Source organism: Felis catus, chromosome B4 (genome assembly GCF_018350175.1).
Source record: "Felis catus isolate Fca126 chromosome B4, F.catus_Fca126_mat1.0, whole genome shotgun sequence".
Lineage (NCBI taxonomy): Eukaryota > Metazoa > Chordata > Mammalia > Carnivora > Felidae > Felis > Felis catus.
Genome location: NC_058374.1, coordinates 5,371,858 through 5,378,301, shown reverse-complemented (window position 1 = coordinate 5,378,301; position 6,444 = coordinate 5,371,858).

The following is a 6,444-nucleotide window of genomic DNA, read 5'->3' as shown; positions in this document are numbered from 1 at the left end:
CTAGAGTGTATTATGCTAAGCAAAATGAGTCAGAGAAAGACAAATATATGATTTCACTCCTATATGGAATTTAAGAAATAAAACATATGAACACGGGGAAGGGAAGGAAAATAAGATAAAAACAGAGCGGGAGGCAAACTATAAAAGACACTTACATACAGAGGACAAACTGAGGGTTGCTGGAGAGGTGGGGGGATGGCTAAATGGGTGGTGGGCACTAAGGAGGGCACTTGTTGGGATGAGCACTGGGTGTTATATGCAAGTGATGAATCACTAAATTCCACTCCTGAAGTCATTATTACACTATATTTGGATTTAAATAAAATTTAAAAATTAAAAAAAATACAGTAAAATAAGTAAAAAGGGAATTTAAATGTTGCACTAGAAAACATCGATTTAACATATAAAAAGGTAGTCATGGAAAAATAAAAGATCCAAAAAGAAAGAAACATATAGAAAAGAGCAAAATGGCAAGTGAAAAGTCTATCAGTAATTACCTGAACTGTAAAGGATTAAATATTCAAAAAGGCATAGATTTTCAGATAGGTTAAGGAAACATGATATAATAAACTGTTTACAAGAGACACATCTGAGGTTAAAAGACATAAATAGGTTTAAAGTTAAAGGATGGAAAAAGATATGCCGTTGCAAAAAGTAACCAAAAGGGAGATGGAGTGGATAGTATAACTAATAGCGGACAAAAGAAACCTTAAGAGAAAAATTATTGCTAGAGACAAAGAAGGTCATTTTATAATGATAAAAGTGTCAGCTCATCAAGAATACAGGATTATACGGGCACCTGTGTGTCTCAGTCAGTTAAGCACCTGACTTCGGCTCAGGTCATGATCTCATGAGCTTGTGGACTATGAGTTCAAGCCCCACATTGGATTCTGTGTTGACAGCTCAGAGCCTGGAGCCTGTTTTGGATTTTGTGTGTGTGTGTCTCTCTGCTCCTCCCCCTCCACCACTCTTATTCTTTCTCTCTCTCTCTCAAAAGTAAATAAGCATTAAAGACCCCAAATAGCCAAAGCAATCTTGAAAAAGAAAACCAAAGCAGGAGGGATCACAATCCCAGACTTCAAGTTGTACTACAAAGCTGTAATCATCAAGACAGTGTGGTACTGGCACAAAAACAGACACTCAGATCAATGGAACAGAATAGAGAACCCAGAAATGGTCCCACAAACGTATAGCCAACTAAACTTTGACAAAGCAGGAAAGAGTATCCAATGGAATAAAGACAGTCTCTTCAGCAAATGGTGCTGGGAAAACTGGATAACAACATGCAGAAGAATGAACCTGGACCTCTTTATTACACCATACATAAAAATAAACTCAAAATGGATGAAAGACCTAAACAGAAAGACAGAAAGCCATTAAAATCCTAGAGGAGAAAGCAGGCAGAAACCTCTTTGACCTCGGCCGCAGCAAATTCTTACTCAACACGTCTCTGGAGGCGAGGGAAACAAAAGCAAAAATGAACTATTGGGACCTCATCAAAAGAAAAAGCTTCTGCACAGCAAAGGAAATAATCAACAAAACTAAAAGGCAACTGATGGAATGGGAGATGATATTTGCAAATGACATATCAGATAAAGGGTTAGTATCCAAAATCTATAAAGAACTGATCAAACTCAACCCCCAAAAAACAAATAATCCAGTGAAGAAAGGGGCAAAAGACATGAATAGACACTTCTCCAAAGAAAACATCCAGACGGACAACCGACGCATGAAAAAATGCTCTGTTGAGCATCACCAGGGAAATATAAACCAAAACCACAATGAGATATCACCTCACACCTGTCAGAATGGCTAACATTAACAACTCAGGCAACAACAGATGTTGGCGAGGATGCGGAGAAAGAGGATCTCTTTTGTGTTACTGGTGGGAACGCAAGCTGGTACAGCCACTCTGGAAAATAGTGTGAAGGTTCCTCAAAAAACTAAAAATAGAACTACCCTATGACCCAGCAATTGCACTACTAGGCATTTATCTATGGGATACAGGTGTGCTGTTGCGAAGGGACATATGCACCCCCATGATTATAGCAGCACTATCAACAATAGCCAAAGTATGGAAAGAGCCCAAATGTCCATCGATGGATGAATGGATTAAGAAGATGTGGTACATATATACAATGGAGTATTACTCGGCAATCAAAAAGAATGAAATCTTGCCATTTGCAACTACATGGATGGAAGTAGAGGGTATTATGCTAAGCAAAATTAGAGAAAGACAAATATCATATGACTTCACTCATATGAGGACTTTAAGACAGAACAGATGAACACAAGGGAAGGGAAGCAAAAATAATATAAAAACAGAGGCGGACAAAATAAATATGGAGAACAAACAGAGGGTTACTGGAGGGGTTGTGAGAGGGGGGATAGGATAAATGGGTAAGAGGCATTAAGGAATCTACTCCTGAAATCATTGTTGCACTCTATGTAACTAATTTGGATGTAAATTAAAATAATAAAAGTAAAATAAATAAACATTAAAAAAATTTTTAAGAATACATAACAACTATAGACATATGCATCAAAAAACAGGGCACCAAAACACATGAAGCAAAACCTGATGGAATTGAAGGGTAAAACAAGTCAACAAATTCAACAATAATAGTTGAAGACTTCAACATCCCACTTTCAATAAGAGATAGGACAGTTAGAAAATCGACAAGGGACTGGAAGACTTAACCAACACTATTGATCAATGAGACCTAATGGACATCGAGGAAACAATTCACCCAAAGCCAGCAGAATACACATTCTTCTCAGGTGCTCCAGATAGACCATATGCTATGTGATAAAAGAAGGTTCAATAATTTTGAGAGGATTGAAATCATAGAATGCATTTTCTGCAATCACAATGGCAGGACCTTTGGGAAATACACAAATGTGTGGAAAATGAACAATATATAGGTTTTTTGTGTTTTTTGTTTTTTTGTTTTTTGTTTTTTGGTTTTTTTTTGCTTTTTGAACAACACATGGGTAAATAACCAAGGGTCAAAAAAGAAATTATATCAGAAATATTAGAGGGTGCATCATTACTAACTTTACAGAAATAAAAAGATTATAATGTAATACTATAAGAAACCTACAGCAAGTAAAGAGATTAAATAAGTAATTTATTAACATCCCACTAACAAAAGCCCAGACCCAGACATCCTCATTGACAAATTCTATCCAGCATTTAAAGAAGATTTAACACCAAGATTTTACAACGTCTCCCCCTAAAAATGGAAGACAAGGGCACACTTGGAAAATTGTTTTATAAGTCTCTTATAATCCTCATACCAGAGGTAGACAAACATAACCAGAAAACTGAAGACCAACATCTCTCATAAATACAGATTCAAAAATCTTCAACAGATTTTTTATGGTCCCAATAGTTTATTTTTGCTTTTGTTTCTCTTGAGGCCTCAGGAGACATATCTAGAAATATGTTGCTACTGCTAATGTCAGAGAAATTATAGTTGTGCTCTCTTCTAGGATTTTTTATGGTTTCAAGTCTCACATTTATGTCTTTAAAAGCATTTTGAATTTATTTTTGTGTATGGTGTAAGAAAGTTGTCCAATTTGATTCTTTTGAATGTAGTTGTCCAGTTTTCCCAACACCATTTGTTGAGAAGACTGTCTTTTTCCCATTGCTTATTCTTGCCTCCTTTACCAAAGACTAATTGACTCTATAGTCATAGGTTTGTTTCTGGGCTCTTAATTTAGTTCCATTTATCTCTGTCTATTTTTGTACCAGTCCCATACTATTTTCATTAATACACATTAATAAAACTTGAAGTCCAGAACTGTGATGCCTCCAGTTTTTCTTTGTCAAGATTGCTTTGGCTATTCAGGGTCTTCTATGGTTCCATACAAATTTTAGGATTGTTCTATTTTTGTGAAAAAATGCTGCTGGTATTTTGATAGGAATTGCATTAAATCAGTAGATTGCTATAGGTAGTATGGAGATTTTAACAATATTTGTTCTCTCAATCCAAGAGCATGGAATGTCATTCCATTTGTGCTGTTGTCTTTTTTTTTTTCTTTCACCAATGGTTTATAGTTTTCAGAGTATAGGTCTTTCATCTCTTTGGTTAAGTTTATTCCTACGTATTTTATTACTTTTGGTGCAACTATAAATGTGATTGTCTTCTTAATTTCTCTTTCTGCAGCTTATTAGTGTATAGAAATGCAGTGAATTTCTATACTTTGAGTTTTGTATCCTGTGACTTTACTGAATTCATTGATCAGTTCTAGTATTTTTTTTTTTTTGGCGGCGGGGGGGGGAGTCCTTCAGGTTTCCTATATATAGTATGTCATCTGAAGATAGTGAAAGTTGCACCTCTTCTTTTTTTAAAAAAATTAGTTTTAACGTTTATTTATTTATTTATTTTGTTTGTTTGTTTGTTTGAGAGAGAGAGCTACAGAGCATGAGCGGGAGAGGGTCAGAGATAGAAGGAGACACAGAATCCAAAGGAGGCTCCAGGCTCTGAGCTGTCAGCACAGAATCCCATGGGGGGTGAAGGGAGGTGTCTCAAACCCACGAAGGGAGAGGTCATGACCTGAGCCAAAGTTGGACGCTTAACTGACTCAGCCACCAGGCACCCCTGTGTCTCTTCTTCATCAATTTGGATACCTTTTGTCTCTTTTTGTTGTTTGATTGGTGTGGCTAAGACTTCCAGTACTACGTTGAGTAAAAGTGGTGAGAGTGGACATCCTTGTCTTTTTCCTGATTGTAGCGGGAAAGCTTCCAGTTTTTCACCTTTTTGAGTATGATATTACCTGTGGGTTTTCCATATATGGGTTTTTACTGTGTTGAGGTATATTTTCCTCTAGACCTACTTTGTTGAGGCTTTTTATAAAAATCATGAATGGATGTTGTGCTTTGTCAAATGCTTTTTCTGCATGTATTAAAGTGATATGATTTTTATCCCTTTGCTAAACCATATAAATCTTAGAGCATAGACAGTAATTTCTCTGACATTGGCCATAACAACATCTTTCTAGACATGTCTCCTGAGGCAAAAGCAACAAAAGCAAAAATAAATTATTGGGATACATGAAAATATAAAACTGCACAGCAAAGGAAATGATCAACAAAACTAAAAGACAACCTACTTAATGGGAGAAAATATTTGCAAATGGTATATCCAAAAAAGGGTTAGTATCCAAAATATATAAGGAACCTATAAACTCAACACAAAAATATCCAATTAAAAATAGGCAGGGGATGCCTGGGTGGCTCAGTTGGTTGAGCGTCCAACTTCGGCTCAGGTCATGATCTCACAGCTCGTGAGTTCAAGCCCTGCATCGGGCTCGGTGCTGACTGCTCAGAGCCTGGAGCCTGCTTTGGATTCTGTGTCTCCCTCTCTCTCTGCCCCTAACCCACTCGCATTTTGTCTCTCTCTCAAAAATAAATAAGCATTAAAAAAATTTTTAATAAAAAAAATAGGCAGAAGACATGGACAGACATTTGTCCAAAGAAGACCTACAGATGGCCAGCAAAGACATTAAAAGATGCTCAACACCACTCATCACAGGAAAATGCAAATCAACCACAATAACATATCACCTTAAACCTGTCAGAATGGCTAAAACAAAAACACAAAACAATAAGTATTGGAGAGGATGTGGAGAAATAAGAACTCTCATGCACTGTTGGGAATGCAAACTGGTATAGCCACTGTGGAAAACAGTATAGAGGTTCCTCAAAAAATTAAAAATAGAGCTCCTATATGACCTGGCAATGAATTGTACTACAGGGTATTTACCCAAAGAATACAAAACCAGTAGATCAAAGGAATACCTGCACTCCGATATTTACTGAAGCATTATTTACAATAGCCAAATTATGGAAGCAACTCAGATGTCTTTTGATAGGTGAGTGGGTAAAGAAGATGTGGTATGTACACGTAATGAAATACTATTCAGCCATAAGAAAGAATTAAATATTGCCATTTACAACAACATGGATGGAGCTCGAGAGAGTAATGCTAAGCAAAATCACCTCGTCAGAGAAGGACAAATACAGCATGATTTCACACATGTGGAATTTAAGAGACAAAACAAATTAACAAAGTTTAAAAAAAAGAGTGAGATACAAACCAAAAAACAGACTCTTAACTATAGAGAACCAACAGATTGTTACTAGAAGGAAGGTGGGCAGAGGGATGGGTGAACTAGGTGAAAAGATTAAGAGTACACTTATCTTAATGAGCACTTAGTAATATATAGAATTGTTGAATCAGTGTATTGTACACATGAAATTAATATAACAAAATTTTTTTAAATCTTTAACAAGGTAATATCAAACTGAAACCTACAACACATAAAAAAGAGTTAAACACCATGACCAAAAATGATTTACCCAAGAAACACAGGGGTATTTTCATATCTAAAATCAATATAATGTACTATATTAATGGAATAAAATACTAAAACTAT